Here is an 18,221-nt window from a genome sequence, read left to right as displayed (position 1 = left end):
AACAGGCCTTCAGAATATATATATATCCGAAGAAAATTTGCAAATAAAAGGGCGTTCATAGTGAACGGTTCATCATAACATTGCTGAAAATGTTGCCGTGTTCAGACAACAAAATGTATTCAAAGTACTGACAAGCATGTGTTATTGGAAAAATTTTAAGTCACATATGGATCTAATTTTTTCTCCCGAAAACTAAAAAGTTTCATATGGATCTAAAAGGAAACAATTGTAGCTCTTGCATAGCTCCTGCATAGCTCCGGCATTATCTGCATCATTGTCACAAATGTTCTCAGAATGTTTAACTTTTTAATCTACATCCAATTTTACATTGAGATTGGCATGTGTCCTAAATTTTCCAAACATTTTTTTTTACTTTACAAAGCTTGTTGATTAACTGCAATGAATGTTTTACACTACCCTTCTGGAGCACCTGAGATCATCCCCAGTTTTTTATGTTGTGTTTTGTATACTATTGTTTGTCTGTTTATTTTTTAAGTTTTTTTGCCATTGAGTTGTCGGTTTATTTGTTCGTGCGTCACTTATGAGTCTTTTGTAGACAGAACGTGTGACTGGCATAAATACAAAATTTAACTCCTGGTATCTATGATGAGTGTATTTATTTTCAAAATAACAATATGATGAAATTAATGACATATAAACATGAATTGAATGACACATACGAGACCAAGTACAATCCTGAATACTGGAACGAAAGACAACGGAAAGAGTCACATTATTGGATCAAATTGTTTCTATCTTCCTTGGACGTAATTCAACCAATATTAAGTGATTGATTGTTATAAAATGGTATACACATTAAATCTACTTTTGAAACTTTCGGTTGTCTTTAGCCCACAAACCTGTCCCCATCTGAATTTGGCATTTTAAATATGGTTTAATAAGACAGAGAAAGAGAACATTGGACAAAAAAGGTAAAAATTGATAGTTAAAATATTAAAAATCTGTTAGAACTCCCCCAAAATATTGCTTACAGTTAAAATCACTTTTTTTACTTAATTTTATTTACCGTTTCAGAATAACACGAAATTATCCTTTTGTTGTAGTGAGTACATGAAATTTAAAGGAAACAATTAATCATTCGACTAACAAACACAAATTAAAAAAACATGACATTTATTGCTTGTAATTGTTGTTGTGTTGTTTCTTCACACTTGGCTGCTGTTAAAAGTTCAAACATTATATTCAGTCTTCTTGTTTTCACTGTTTCTTCAATATTTGAAATATCTTCTACGGTGAACTAAAAAAGAAGAAAATTTTATGAAATATAAGTCATTCATCTTTGCCTTTGTATTCTGAGGAAAAAATAAATCATTTGACTGACTGCTTTCATTTCATTGTCGTAAGTATATCCCTAGCGTTTCATCAGCACTTTTCGCTCACCTTCCAATTTAAATCGGGTTCATGTTGCTTTACTTTTTGTTTTCTGTGGAATGTTTGAATTTTTTTATTTTTTTTTCTGTTCATGCTTTTATTCTTTCTTTCTATTTGTCAGGGTTTACTCTTTTTTTCGCCTTTTGGTTGTTTGAACACATCTATTTTATTATTTCGACTCACTGATAATAGTTGTTATAAAAGTTGAAACGAATCTGAGCTATATAGAATTATCTTGGACGAACTAATGAACATTGTAATTTTCCTCATTTTTCAAAATACGAATGTCCCAATTGCCTTAAAAAAACACCCATATTTAGATACAAAATAAGATTATAAACAAAATTTCAGTATAACCTTAGCACTTTATCATTTATAACTCACCGGTGATTGGCTGGTACATTGGTGGTGGGAGAAGGAATGGCCTTGGTGGTGGGGGAATTGGGTATCCAACACCTCCGCCTCCATTCAAATTTCTACGGATTCCTCCTAAGAAGAATGGAAGTCCCAATCCTAAGCCAAAAGCCTGACCAGATGACAAACCACTCAAGAATTGGGCTTGAATGGTGCATGAGCAGACCAAAACAACACACAATACAATAGCTAGCTTGTTCATCTTTGTCTGAAAAGAAAAAGGTTTCATTATTATTTTATTTTGAAATTATTTCATATTTTACTTCCTCAGTACCAAGACGTTTTTATACAGTTCCAAATCTAAAATTGTTCTAAACAGCAGAAAGGTACAAACAAGAAGAGAAATATTTGTATGTTCTTATGGCAGATTATATTTTAACTTGTATTGGTTATTGTATCAATAAGTTTTCTAAAATGGGATAACCAGACCAATCGAATGCTTGTTTTTTAGCTGATTGTAATTCAAGTAATGCAATAGGTCTTATCAAAATTCTTATCGACCAAACACGACCACAGTTGTTGCAGAGTTTTATATTGATGTTCGGAACACAGTTTATGCATTTTCTAATTTAGGGTACAAAATGTACAGAAATTTGGACTTATTTTGACTTTCTTGTGAAAGGGTGGGGGACTTATACTAACAGTCAATTTTTTTTTAAAGGTTATTGTAATATTAAGACGTTATTAGCGAACATTGGTTTTAAGTAACTAAACAAAGAAATGTGTGTTGCTGTAAGGTTTTAGTCCAAGGATTCTGCATTAGTTCATTTACATGTATTTGAAATTGAATTGCATAAATATTCAGTAACTAGAATTGTTAGGTCAATAATAAGTCATTATTAAAAACATGGTTTAAAGGGAAAAGTGCAAAAAAAAGACTTATTAAGTTCATATTTAAAAAAAAGAAAGATCTCGGACTTTTTGGATGTGTTTTGTGTGTGGTATATATCTTATTTTGATGCAAAACAATTTTTTCACAATTCATATTAAAATGTATGCATCTTTGGTTTAAAATATTTCTATGAAAATTGGATCTTTGAGATTCATTGATTGTAGTTTTTACTCTGGATTGGTGTCCATAAGATTTTGTTTGTATATCAAATCATTATGTTGCCAAACCTACTAAAAAGGGTAAACATTTGTTTTATAGAGCATTAGAAAATTTATTTTATTTGCTTCAACTTTGTTAGAAATTTAAGATTTACTGGTACAATTATAAAATTACTTTTCTAAAAATCTAAGAAAATATTCAAGGAAATATACATTTTAGTTTGTTGTTAAATATCTTTAATGTATCAAATAATACTATATCTATTTGTGTACCTAAACATCGTATTTATGGCAGAATGCACGGTGTTGCACTCAGATTGTATACTTTAATCGCATACTTAAATATCCCCCATATCAAATTATTAAAGTAAGCATATGTGAATAGAAATTATAACACAACATTCCCTAACTCTCTATAAAAAGTAAATAAATAAAACAAAAAATTATTATCTTCAAACATTTATGAAATATTGGTCAATTCTTAATGTCTGTATAGCCGTTTAGTATATAGAAATGAATCTTACCTTTTGTTGATAGCAGCAAGTGATATGATGTCCACAGTGATAGTGGTTGTTTATATAGGTCTAGACCTGTAACAAACTGACATGACGGATGGGGTTGTTGTTCATTGTTTGTCCACCCCATTACATAAGACAGACACATTTACATATACGCTACATGATTTTACAAAATGTTTGTGATTTTTGTAACATTATTTTATTCGATGGACAATGATAGTTTTATGAATTTGTTATTTATATCACAAATGTGAGAACAATTGGTAATCTGAGTAACACTAGTGTCAACAAAAAAGATCCAAAAACAATCATAAAATCAACCAAAATCTTGTTGACAGGTTGTAAATATTCGTCTAAATATGTATGTAAAACTAAAGTCATATAAATGCTTCAAATATATACTATCTAATATTTATTTTTCAACTTCCAGATAGCTATAAACCTAGATTCAATTAATATGCATAAGAAAAATGCATGTACCAAGTCAGTAATATGACAATTGTTGTCCATTCGTTTAATGGGTTTGATCTTTTCATTTTAGGGGCTTTCCGTTTTGAATTTTCCTCTGAGTTCAGTATTTTAAGATTTTACTTTATATATAATTTTGGCTGAATTTTATGTGTTATTTTTTCTCGATCACATTAAGATGTAGCCTTATCATCTTTAGCTAGTGGACTATGGTTGGATCTTAATGATTAAAATAGCTATTTGACACAATCATGCCATAGTAACAATACTTTGTTTCGGATTTATCATCCGTCTTGATATTCCTGATATAAACTTGAAACTTTTAAAGGTAATTGAAAACAATAAACCAATTTTTTGTACTTAATTTTCTGATTATTTGTTATATGTGCTTTGAGTTCATTCCTATACTGAAATCCAAAAACAGTTGGATTTGGTTATTGCATTTTAAACGAATATAACTGCTAGATTGTTACTTGAATGGTCAAAGTGTTGCTTAAAATATTCATTGTCTGAGACATGCTGTATTCTTTCTTTCTCTTCTAAACATAATTTGGTACTGTACCATGAAATATGTACACAGCTTCAGTCTAAGAAAATAATTTTGAAAACAGGCAAATGAATTTTACAGGTAAATATTTATAAGTGGCTTGTATGTTAAGATTCAAATTAACATGGGGTCTCTTACAGCCTACATAATTTAATTTTGTGAAGTAATTGAGAATTAGTAAATTTTATTTGGTCGATAAGAATACATGTATATGTTTTAAATGAATTTGTATCATTTTGTGTGATTGAATAAAATAAAATAAATTAATTGATTTTTTTTTGTTTTATATTCCATTGAATGTCAATCAAATCACAGACAATTCATTTTTGAAAAATAACTATTGTAAGATCATTTTGTAAGAAGCAGGGGAATATCATTTAAAAATCACGAACCTTACTGAATATAGGTCGTCTAGCATAAAAGGCCTTTGATGCTATTGTCAATAGTATTTACCCATAGCAAATTTGATACATACATTGTCGGTGTAGTATATGTTTTATATACAAATGGGAAACTGCTCTTTGGTCGGGTTGTTGTCTCTTTGATACATTTCCCATTTTCAGTCTCTATTTTATGACATACTATACGACATATAACTGTCTGTACATTCAAACAAATATCTTGCTACTCCTGGTGATGTTCCAGAGATATGGCATATTTAGGTGACGATTCTGAATGTGTTTCTTAATGCGTTATAATATTTTAGTATTCAGAAGGGATCCTTTCAAATTTTAACAAGGTAGTTGGTTCCAGAAAGCAGAAATGTCCTTCATATATATAATGTACTTCCAGAGTGGTAATTCAAATGCAAAATTGAAAGCATGTCTTTTACCGTACAACTGTATACTATATAAGGTCGGTGCACACTAGTTTTCTTTATTCTAAGTTTCCATTTTTCTGTGTTAAAAAATTACTGTACTTATGTACCAGGCGGAAACCTGGTTGAAATAGAACAAAAGAATAAAAGCTCTTTGTTACAGAAGGCGATAAATGATTACTGTAATGTTTACTATAGTAACTAAAAATTGAAAAGTTAATAGAAACAAATAAAATGACAACTTTCTTCTCGGTAACGAAATGTTTTATTTCAAAACACCATTTGCATAAGTTTTTAATTTATCTATTACATAGTTCAGTAGAGCAATTAGATATCAAGTCGACGACATGGGTGTCTATCAAGTTGGATGAAGAAAATGCATAATCTCCGATTTAAAAAAAATACCACGGACGGAGAACATATCAATCTATTATTTCAGTAATGTTCGTGTCTGCCCTTCCATTATGTGAATCAATAAAAAAAAAAAAAAAAAAAAAATGGGCTACAATTTTAACAAAAAGTGAAAATCGAGTACACCTTTCTATGTTTCGGTGTGTTTGAGTTGAATATTTTATCTTGAAATCGTACGAAGCAACAATATTTGATACATTATCTCGCTTCAGATTCATTTTTATATATTAAAGCTACAGATTGACTTTATAACATAAAAAAATCACAGTGCTAAAAGATGAGATATATGGGTCAAGTGAAATACCTATCTAATGTATCACAAAAACAAAGTAAGTGTAACTGAATAAAGGCTAGTTATTTTTTTTTTACTAAAAGTGCTTGGCGACAGTCTTTCAAGTTGGATGATGAAAATGCATATCTTCAAAAAATAGTAATATTTTGAGTGTAATAACTAGGGTTAATAGTCTTCAACCACTAAAAAATATAGTCTGCCCTTCCAAGAATTGTTTTATAAATGTTTATGAATTTTCAAAAATTCCACCTGACAATCGATCAGACAATGGTTTTATGTTGACTCAATGCAGACAATGTCATTAACTGTTGCTCATTAGCTAGTAGGTACATTTGTCTTTTAAAATACAACTGACGTTTAAGGATTGTAACTGTACAATGTGGATAAATTCATCAATTTTCAAGGACAAAATTGGCAGCGCGTCATCCCTACAATGGCTTCCATTTTTACGATTGTGAAAATTTGGCAGCGCGTCATCCCTACAATGGCTTCCATTTTTACGATTGTGAAAATTTGGCTGCGCGTCATCCCTACAATGGCTTCCATTTTTACGATTGTGAAAATGAACTGGCGTAATGTTAGATAATTTTGACGAAATAGAATCCTGACTGTGTATCAAGTCAGGAATATGACAGTTGTTATACATTGATCAGTTTTTCAAAAGTCAATTAAACCACATATTTAACGAAACAAAAAACAGTAATTGTTTTATTCCATATTCCGAGATAAATGTATGTGATGGCAATTATTTACCAAAACGAATTGTTCATCAAAAGTTTTTTTACCAAAATTATGCACGTAAAAGTACGCGACGTTTTATTCTTTTCCGCAGGCGAATATGCTTATATATTCAAAATTCAATTCACATAAAAAAACTACTAAAATTTTATCAATATGGAATAATCTGAAATATTATTTCCACAGGAATAAATTTTTCAGTATATGTTCCTAACTGAAAAAATGGTATAAAATATTTGTTCCAACAAGACATTGTTTATAACAAAGTTTCCAATGGAACTTCTATTAGGCGGAACAAATATATTTTGAATTCAAAGTACTGAATAAAGGCAACAGTAGTATACCCAGGGGTCGAAATTGGCGCTGGTCCGGTGGTCCGAGACCAGTAGAATTTGTGTCGTAGAATTTGTGTCGGACCAGAAGACTTTGTCAGCTGGAGAAATTATTTAGGGTACTGGGGGTACTATTCTAAAAGTATTTAATTGATATCTCAGGTGATCGCACTACACAACAACACAAAATGTGGAAATTTTGGATGGAGTTAAAACACCGGGCAAAACAAATTAATTAAGCGACATTCAAAAGGAAGATTTTTCAAACTGACAAAAGAAAACGTAAATATAAAATATCCTGGGAAAAAGATGTCGGTTACATTGTAAAGCCGATCGTAATGTAAGGCATTGTAAAACATGTGAACAATTTGCAGTGACAGACCTAGATGAGAAATGTATTTTTGTAACGGGGTCTTCAAATTTTAAGTATTACATGAACAAACAGAACAGCACAAAAATCTACTGGAATAAAGAAGAGGAAAGCAGCTGAGGCAAATAAAACTAAACATATGTCTTACTTTTAGTGGTTATCAAATGAATGTCACTTTTGCAGGACCAGTAGATTTTAAACCCAGTGGTCCGGCTAGCCAGTACATTAAGAAGCTTAAATACGACCCCTGAGTATACCGCTGTTCAAAACTCATAAATTCATGGACAAAAAACCAAAATCGGGGTAACAAACTAAAACCGAGGGAAATGCATAAAATATAAGAGGAGAACAACGACATAACACTTGAATGTAACACACACAGAAACGGACCGAGCATTAGACAATGTCAGAGCCTGTCGATATTATATCATTACACTTTAATGTCTGTAATATCGACGACTGTACTTAGAAGAGAATAATACATTTCTTAACATCACAAGAAGTCCATCCAGATTAGATACGTACAGGAACTAGAATGTGAAATAAAAGGAGTTTATTTTTTATTCAGTTAGTCTTTTTAACAAACTAGCGATCTGGTGCTCCTCCATCAAATCACTTGGGACATTGTCTGAGCAAAATTAGTAAATGTACAACCCTCTCGACAATGATTTAAGCTAAAAAAAAAAAGCCTCAAAAGACATCGTCATATGTGTGTGCTTTATGAATTAAAAGTCTATCGACAATCCCTTCAAGCTAAAGCATCAAAAGACAGCTTCAAACAAGTGTGATTTTAAAATACTAGTATACTGCACTTAATAGCAGCTGCTTTTAGTAAAATAGCATACAGATCTTAATATTTGCATGTAGGGCCACACACCCTCAACAAATCGTTACATCTGTGAAATACCTACGCATGCTATTTACAGCCAACAAAAGTCCTTTAGTAATGAATACACCATGTTTATTGAAATCTCACCAATCTATGATATCCACAGCCTGCAAGTAATTTATTGATTAATGCAAAATGTTCATTTAAATCTGAGACGTAACTGTAAAATATATGCACAACCTTTTGATACATTCTTAACAAGAATGAGTCAAAGGATTATCCCTACAAAGGAAAGGAAAACAAATAATTAAAAGAAAGCCCTTCTTATCATAAACTACAACATTTTGAATGAAAATCACCATAAGAAATTCGAATACTAGTATAAAGATCGAACGTTTGGGTTGAGAGTATCCACGGTCAACTAGTCCTATAATAATAAAAACACCGTGTTTATTGGAGTATAATCAACCTAAGATATAGGCAGCCTAGAAGTAATTAAGTAATGGAACCCCCATGTTTATTCAATTCGGACCAACCTATGATATCCACATCCCACAAGTAATTTAGTAATGGAACCCCCATGTTTATTCAATTCGGACCAACCTATGATATCCACATCCCACAAGTAATAAAGTGAGGAAAATACCATGTTTATTGAAATCGGACCAACCTATGATATCACCAGCCCACAAGTAATAAAGTAAGGTAATATAGTAATGAAAACGCTATGTTTATTGAAATCGGACCAACCTATGATATCACCAGCCCACAAGTAATATAGTAAGGTAATATAGTAATGAAAACACCATGTTTATTGAAAACGGACCAACCTATGATATCCACATCCCACAAGTAATAAAGTGAGGAAAAAACCATGTTTATTGAAATCGGATCAACCTATGATACAGACAGCCCACAAGTAATATAGTAATGAAAACACTATGTTTAATGAAATCGGACTAACCTATGATATCAACAGCCTACAAGTAATATAGTAATGAAAACACTATGTTTATTGAAATCGGACCAACCTATGATATCAACAGCCCACAAGTAATATAGTAAAGAAAACACTATGTTTATTGAAATTGGACCAACCTATGATATCAACAGCCCACAAGTAATATAGTAATTAAAACACTATGTTTAATGAAATCGGAACGACCTCTAATATCCGTAGCCCACAAGTAATAAAGTGACAAAAACACCATGTTCATTGAATCATCTCAACCTATGATACAGACCGCCCACAAGTAATTTAGAAATGAAAACACCTCATTCATTAAAATCATGATATCTACAAGTAATTTAGTAATCGTTGTCAATATATAGGAATTTGATGACACTGTCATAAAGTTAAGGGTTTAGCTAGCTATAAAACCAGGTTAAATCACCATTTTGTACATGCGAAAATCCATGTACCAAGTCTAGAATATGACTGAAGTTATCCATTAGTTTAATGTAAAAAGGTTTTTGATTTTGCCATGGTTAGTGACTTTCTGTAATACATTTTCCTCGGAGTTTAGTATTTTTGTGATTTTACTAATTTTTTTAAAGAAAACACCATATTTATTGAAATCGGATCAACCTACGATATCTCATATAATTTATTTGTAAAAACCTAAGGTGTATATAAATCTGAAACGTTACTGCATAGGTCTGCATAATACATGAATAATTTAACTACTTATTAGTACAAACTTCACAAGAATGAGATAACAGATTACCACCACAAAGGAAAGGAAAGTTCGTCTTTCTTGCAATAAAATACAACATTTTGCATGAAAATCTCCACGACAAATGCCATTATCAAGATCAAATTTGGGAATTTGAGTATGTTATTGATAACTGTTTTCACATATCTATGTCGGACCTAAGTAATCGAGGTTGAAGACTCTGTTAACCTGCTTACAACTTTGTAGTGAGTAAGCTGAAAAAGAAAATTAACAATGGTTGGGAAAATATTGATCATAAAATCTTTAATATTACCAAAATTTACATTTTTGGCTACTTCGTGTAAAGTTCCAGAGATTTACTTGAAAGAAATTGAAAGCTGCTGTTTCAAATACATTTGGGAAGGAAAAAATGACAAAGTAAAAAGAAACACACTTATTGGAGAATACCAAAAAGGGGGGTTAAGAATGATAGATTTTGACAGTTATTTTACAGCACTGAAAGCCTCATGGGTCTCAAAATTAACAACAACCAATATGTCGAATTGGAAGATTATTCCTACTAAATATTTTAACAATCTTGGTAAAAACTTTCTTGTTTTTAGCATGAATTTAGATAATATTAAATCAATAGATAGACTTGGAAAAATACCAGACTTTTATTTACAAGTAATTTCAAGTTGGGTTAAAACAGGAGGAGGTTTATTAACATTTTCTAATCACTTCTCTAATATTAGAAAACAGATTATTTGGGGAAATAAATATATTAAATATCGCAACAAATGCCTGTTTTTCCCGAACTGGGTTAAAAGTGGATTGGTTTATATAAACGACATGTTGGATAGTAAAGGAAATATATCCGAAAGTTTTATTTTAAAAAGGTTAATTAATAAAACAAACTGGATTGCAGAGTTTAAGATGTTAAAATCCTGCATCCCAAAAGAATGGATGCAAGTTTTAAAAAAAGAAAACTCCGTTAAGAGTAACATCAATATATGTAAGGTTAAATTAAGATGGCAAAATAAACAAATTGAATCAAAAGATATCAATAATAAAATACTCTATAAAACTTTAGTAGATAAAAAATATACAAAGCCAATCGGTATCAACATTTGGACAAGATATTTAAAATTAGAATACGTACCACAGATGCCATTTGTAAATGATTTTATATTTAAAATTTTAAAGGAAAATAAGTTGAAAATTTTCAGATGGAAACTGCTTCAATATATCATTCCTACAAAGCAGCTACTATTAAAGTGGAAAATATCTGAGAACGATAAATGCAACTTTTGTAAAACAAAAGAAGAAGATTATTTGCATTTCTTTATTACATGTTCATTTTTGAAAGATTTTTGGGAGAAAGTACATTATCTTTTAGCCAAAATGAATTTTCAAAACAAGATATTGGCAAAACATATAGTATTTGGATACAAAATATCAGATCAAGGATATAACGGTTTAAATTATTTCTTGACAATTTTAGGTTTTTGTATTTACAAGTCGTACTATGTGTCAGAGCAAAAACTGAAATTTTTAGATGTGTATGCTATGTTTATAAAGGAACTACGAAGGTTTATGAATGAGAACAAAACAATATCTCATAATGTATTTTTCATAAAGTTAAAAAGATTGATATAATAAAAAATAATGTTTATATTTATTTATATTCTGTGTATTTTCCTGGATACTCAGAAAGTATTTCACAGGGATACTTTATTGTAGCTTGGACTATGAAGTAAAGTTGTAACAAGCAATTTGATGAATAAAGAATATTTATTTGTTGTAAAAAAAAAAAAAAAAAAAAAGAGTAAGCTGAACTTTTATGTTTGGTACATATTATTTTAAAAAGTGAAAAAAATTGTCTTGAAACATATGCATTAGGATATTTACACAATACAAGGAAAATTATAAAGGACCTTTATAGAATTACTCTCAATCTTGAGGTCCATTAAACCTTTCTGAGAATGTGTCCGTGTTCATTCCACACAACACAATTTACTCTGAGTACTAACAAGAATGTTCAACTGCAAAAGTTTTGGATCTTGATATATAAGTTAATGCATTCTTTTATCCAGAAAATGAAAACTTTCCTGGACTTTCAAAAGGAAATGAATGCAGCCCCTTTATAACCGTAATCATTGTCTCATTGTGTTCTGAGAACTGTTCTACTTTACATGTTGTTAACCTTAACCTATTGTTGATTAACTGAACTGAATGTTCTATTCTTTGTGTAAATTTGTGATTAATCAGAATAACAATATAAATGAAAGTAAAGACAGAAACATAAATTGAATGCTACACACAAAAGCGAGCAAAACGTTGTACAATTGTTAATACCTGGACGACGATAGAACAATGAAATCACATAATATCAAGGGATAATAGGATGGTATATCACAATATCTTCTTTTTCGTCACTTTTTTGTATTGAGCCTGGACAATTATCAAATATGTGACAAAGTTGGCATTTTGAATAGATATTGGAAAATTCAGTAAATAAATATAAGTCATCAGGGATTGCCCATCTGACCATAACACTAAAGTCATGTTTTTTTTTCTGGTTGGTAGATAATGTTTGTAGCAAATATTTTTTAATAGATGGATCCAAATTAGATTTAAAAAAAAGAAATAAATCATGTCCACTTGTGTTTATATGTCTTTTGATTGAGTTAAACCATTTCAATTGTTATTTCATGTGTGTCTTTCTATGTTGTGATGTTACACTATTGTTCAGAAAAGAGTGCAGGTTTAGTAACATAAACACGTTTAAACCTGCTGCAATTGTTTGCAGCTGCCCTAAGTCAGGAATAAGGTGTTCAGTAGTTGTCGTTTGTTGACGTGGTAATAAGTGTTTCTCGTTTCTTGCTGTATGTATAGATTAGACCGTTGGTTTTCTCGTTTGAATGGTTTTACACTAGTTATTGTTTGGCTCTTTATAGCTTCCTGTTCTGTGTAAGCCAAGACTTCGTGATTTGATCTATAATGGTTTACTTTTATAAATTGTGACTTTGTTTGGAGAATTGCCTCATTGGAACCTATACAACATATTCTTACACCTTATGAATGTATTGAATGTTTTTTTACTACAGGGTTGAAAGGTATTTGGTGTCGCGATAGGATTTAAATGAGAATCTACTGTTTTTGTAAACAAGGACATGTGAATACCCCAAAATATCACATGACCCTATGTTTTTATTCTTGCGAAAGATGGGGCTACATTTGTACTGTAATGAATGATATATGAAAGCTCCTGATTTCTAAAGATAAACCAGTTATCAATTAAATTCAAGACTTAGATTTCCATTACAGTCAATGAATTTACCCCTATTATAAGACAGATGCAGGGGACACTGGACAATATACTGGAAATTGATAGATAAAAAAGATAACAAAAAAATGATCCATATTATAGTGACTTAAAATTAAAATTATTTTTATATGAAAATTGATATTCCTTTCCATCATAACAGGAATTTTCCCTTTTTGATTTACTAAGAACTTGAAACAATCATAAGACTAACAAACAAGAAATAAAAAACATGACATTTATTGGTTGTATTTGTTGATTGTGCTGTTTCTTTACATGTGGCTGCTGTTACAAATTCTGATATTATCTTCATTCTTCTTGTTTTCACTGTTTCTTCAATATTTGAAATATCTTCTACGGTGGACTAGAAAAGAATAAAAATAAACAAATTAGTTATGTATCTCACTTTTAAATTCTTGGTTAAAAAGATGATTATTTGACTGACTATATTCTTTTCATTTTCATAACCATAAAACTGGTGTCAAAACTACAAGCGGTTCTACAGTACCTTAAGCTAACTTTCAAATTTAAATCCGGTTCATGTTAATTAACTTTTTATTAACTGTGAACTGATTGAGAAACAAAATCGTCTCTCCATCTGCTTTTTGTCATGGTAAAGTTTTAATTTTCGTGCAAATTCAAATGCTTATAACCTATGAAACACATTTATTACATTAATTCAATTCACTTATAACAATTGCAATAAAGGTGAACTTCGACCTCTTAAAACTGAATAAATCTTTACGAATTAATGAATATTGAATATTTCTTTATTTTTCGAAATAAAACGTTGTAATTGACTTCAATTTAAATGTCACAAAAAGGACCATATGAAAAAATAACTATCATAATTTCAGGGTCCCATTATCACTTTAACAGTTTAACTCACCGGTGATTGGCTGGTACATTGGTGGTGGGAGAAGGAATGGCCTTGGAGGTGGGGGAATTGGGTATCCAACCTGTCCGCCTCCATTCAAACCTCTACCGATTCCTCCTAAGAAGAATGGAAGACCCAATCCTAAGCCAAAAGCCTGACCAGATGTCAAACCACTCAAGAATTGGGCTTGAATGGTGCATGAGCAGACCAAAACAACACACAATACAATAGCTAGCTTGTTCATCTTTGTCTGAAAAGAAAAATGTTTCATTAGTATTGTATTTTGTAATTATTTCATATTCAACTTATTTTATGCAGTTAATAAATAAAAAAAAACGTACTTAAACCGTCACAAGATTAAAAAAAGATGTGTTTGCATTTAATGTAGCAGAATATATTTTTTAAATGTATTTGTATCGATAAATTACATAAAATCTGAGAACTAGACCAATCGAATTAATGTTTTCAAGCTGATTGTTTATGGTATCTCATTCCCCCCTTTGAAATCAAGTTCTGCAATAGGTTTCTCATATTTATTGCCGATTTCTTGTTGACCAAAATAAAACACAGTCGTTGCAGAGTTCATTAATTTATGATCTGAACACATTGCATGCATTAATTGAGTGGGGTACATAATGTATAAAAAAAATTACAATCTTTACTTTCTTAGGGGAGGGATGGAGTGTCTGATAATAAACTTTTTTTTCAAATGATAATAGATTATTTATACATAATTAACGAAAAAATGGTTTAAAGTAACTGAACACAGAAATAAGTGTGGTTTCCTTACATAGATCTATATTGGAGTATTAAATTTCATTAATATTAGAAATTTTTAATAAAAGGTACTAGTATCCATGATAAAAATAATTAAAAGTGATAGAAAGTAAAAGGACAAGTGCTTAAAAATACACCTCAGGTTCAAATTTAAAAAAATAGAGGATGTGTTACGACAACGCTGCAATATTTTATTTTGGTTTCAAACAAAATGTGTTTACAATTTAGACACAATATGATAACCATTACATTTTCATTTTACAGCTTACATTAATACATTTTTCTATGACATCTTTAATATTGAATAAATATAATTTGTTCTTTGGATTAGTTTCAACAAGATTCTATTGCTTTTTGCGTTTTTGGCAATGTAAGACTTACTAGATAAAAATATTTCTAAATAGAGCATTAGGAAATGCCTTTTTGGAAATTTGTTTTATTTACTTAAACAATGTCAGAAATCACAATTTTGCTTGACACATGTAAAAAAAAAATAGAACTGTTCTAAAATCCGTTTCTTGGATTCAAATTTAGTCTGTTTTATTCAAACTACCTAAAGTATTCAATTTCATCTGTCGTGATTGAAGGTATTACTACCTTAATACAATATGCTTGAAAAAATATTGGTAAATTCTAAATGCCTGCAAAGTTAACTATATAGAACGATGTCTTACCTTTTGTTGATAGCACCAAATGATATGATGTTCACAGCGACAGTAGACTTTTTATACAGGTATAAACCTATAGCTTACTGACATGACTGATGGTGTTTTTGTCCATTGTTTTTCCACCCCTTACATAAGACTGACAGGTTTACATGTAAGTTACGTCAGGTACATGTAGTGAACAAGACAGAAGATGTGTTTATGAGACAAAGAGCTTGTTACCATCTTCAATACATACATGTACATCAACGATAAATGCAAATATACTAACACGTACAAGTTTGACAGGAGACAATGATTGAGAAAATGGGATTTGATGTTTTTACAAATTTTGTAGTTTTTATCTTAATCTCAGAAGCATTTTCCCCCCTTATTAAACCATCCAGTTTGTGCCATTTTGAACGATCAAAGCACTTATAACACGGTGAAGTTTATGTTAATAGTATTATATAGGAAAATTATTAAGGTACTCTAGATGTTCTCAATTCTAATTACCTCAAGTTGCATACAATGTTCGCTTGTTCTGGTGTGGCAGTTTTTTTTTAAAAACATATAATTTTTAATCTTTCAGATAAATGTTATAAAATTGTAATTTTGTAAAATGGAAAAAAAAATCGCAAATACAGAGTGAATGTATATATAAATAAATCCAGGATAGTTAAAATAAGTTGTTGAAATATCAAAAACTATAACCACAGATTGAATACGTGTGGCCGCCGCCGACGACGACGGAATGAAGTATCACATTGTCTCACTTTTTCGACAAAAGTCCTAAGTCAGGAATCTGATGTTCAGTGGTTGTCGGCATCTGTTTATGTGATTCATTGGATGGAGAGTTGTCTCATTGGTACTCATACTACATCTTACTATATCTATATAAGGTCTCTGATTCTGCATGTAGGAGGACAAACTATTTCGGGCAAATGCTAAATTTATCTTTTAGTAAATCTGAAATCCGCGTTCAGACCGTTATGTTTTTCCGTTTGTAAAAATCAAACAAATGAGACCAACTAGGATAGGCAAAACATTATCACCTTTACTTACCCTAATACCGGTATTACATAAAAAGTAGTTTGATTTGTGATTATCATATGTAAGATTCGTCTTGATATCTATGTACATTAGATGTAGAACAGTTTCATATTTCTATATTTCAAAATTTTGAAAATAAATATGATACGAGAATTCGAGAAGTATAAGATGCATGATTTTTAATCATAAGTGGTTTTTGGCTTTGAATTAGCATCCAGTAAATGTGAGTACTATCAGATCTGCATGCATGTACTTTTTGTCTTTTTTTGTTGTGATGTACAAGTACCCGGCCACGTCTGATGAGTTATGCATTTTTAAAAATAGTTCTTATAGTTTGTTATCATGCTGTACTGTTACACCACTGTCCAATATAAGGTGGGTTGATCCCGCTGACATCTTAAATCCCACCACATTTTGTATTTATGTGCCTGTTCCAAGTCAGTAGACTTATTGAATGGTTATCGATTGTTGCATTATTACATATTTATTTCTACTTATTATTTTTTGGTACATAAATTAGGCCATACGTGCTCTTGTTTGAATTGTTTTGCATTTGTTATTTTGGGGCCTTTTACAGCTGACTATGCAGTATGGGCTTATATTCATTGTTGAAGGTCGTAAGGTGACCTATAGTTGTCCATTGCGATATCATTTTGTCTCTTGTGAAGATTTGTCTCAACAACATACAGCATCTTTTATTTTATATAAAGCAGATAGACAATCAGTTGTCGAGTACGATTTCCGGAATTCGAACGTTTCGGCATCTCAAGATGTAATCGGACGGAAGTGTTTTGGATAAAACTCGTTGCCTCTACCTTTATATATAGCTTATATATTTCCAATAAGCCAAATATCAGCCAGAACACCGGAATCAAATATCTAGGCACCCCGTCACGTAAATAATATTTCAAACACTCATGTCCATGGGTGAAATGCTCGTAGATGCTTAAAGCAAATTAAACGTTCTCGAGGTCTGTTTATATGAAATCATGTATCTCTATATTCAATCTGCATAATGATCTACGAGATCGTAAAGTGTAGTATCGGTTTCATAACTTCACTCTAAACACATAGTTACCCCATAAGCCCCAGTCATAACAGATCGTGCGTTTTTTTTTTGTCGTGAAAGATCTATTTATAATTAAATAGTAATCGTGGCACTATCGTGCAAAATCTCAAAATAATATTTTAAGTGCTCACATCAGCTACGACATGTCCACGATGATTCCACGATGGGAACACGACAGAAAATTAATTGTCGTAATTGTATTGTCGATGGTTTGTCGCAAGTCGGTCGTGAGACAATCGTACGACAATCGTGAGTTGTTTTGGGCTATGTTTTTAGGTTTTCGTGTCATGTGATGCATGTGTTAAATTCGTGCCACTGTCGTCGCAAAACAGTCGTGGGTCACTCGCGAGTTTGACTCCGACCCACTAGTATATAACGAAGACCCGATTTATTTGGGTTAGTGATGTGAGGGGCGACATTCAGCAAAAGTTCTTGAGACATGCCAGACTCCGTCCGCCTGAGTCCAACGAAATCACCGGCAGATTCCCGCTTCAACTCTTGCATCAGTGTAGTTATACTGCCCAAACATCAGGCGCAGGTCGATGCATGGCTTACCCCTTAATCGTTCTGGCGGAATAACCATCCTCTTTAAACGGAAGACTGTATATTTTTCCGCAGATTTGTATTCTAAATAAAACGA

General features: G+C 31.2%; 2 long non-coding RNA genes across 2 annotated transcripts; both read right to left on the bottom strand.

Annotated features, from left to right (window-relative positions):
• Positions 1-598: 598 nt before the first annotated feature.
• Positions 599-3,509, bottom strand: LOC134712124 (uncharacterized). The gene is made up of 3 exons (XR_010106259.1): positions 3,381-3,509; positions 1,777-2,014; positions 599-1,258 (listed from the first exon to the last, which is right to left on the bottom strand). It is a non-coding gene; the product is annotated as an uncharacterized LOC134712124 (long non-coding RNA).
• A 9,876-nt stretch (positions 3,510-13,385) lies between these two features.
• LOC134712123 (uncharacterized) lies at positions 13,386-15,668 on the bottom strand. Its single transcript, XR_010106258.1, has 3 exons — positions 15,490-15,668; positions 14,051-14,288; positions 13,386-13,525 (listed from the first exon to the last, which is right to left on the bottom strand). It is a non-coding gene; the product is annotated as an uncharacterized LOC134712123 (long non-coding RNA).
• Positions 15,669-18,221: the final 2,553 nt, after the last annotated feature.

This window comes from Mytilus trossulus, chromosome 3 (genome assembly GCF_036588685.1).
Source record: "Mytilus trossulus isolate FHL-02 chromosome 3, PNRI_Mtr1.1.1.hap1, whole genome shotgun sequence".
Taxonomy (NCBI): domain Eukaryota; kingdom Metazoa; phylum Mollusca; class Bivalvia; order Mytilida; family Mytilidae; genus Mytilus; species Mytilus trossulus.
The sequence above is the reverse complement of the archived record's forward strand: the minus strand, read 5'-3'. Positions and strand labels throughout refer to the sequence as shown.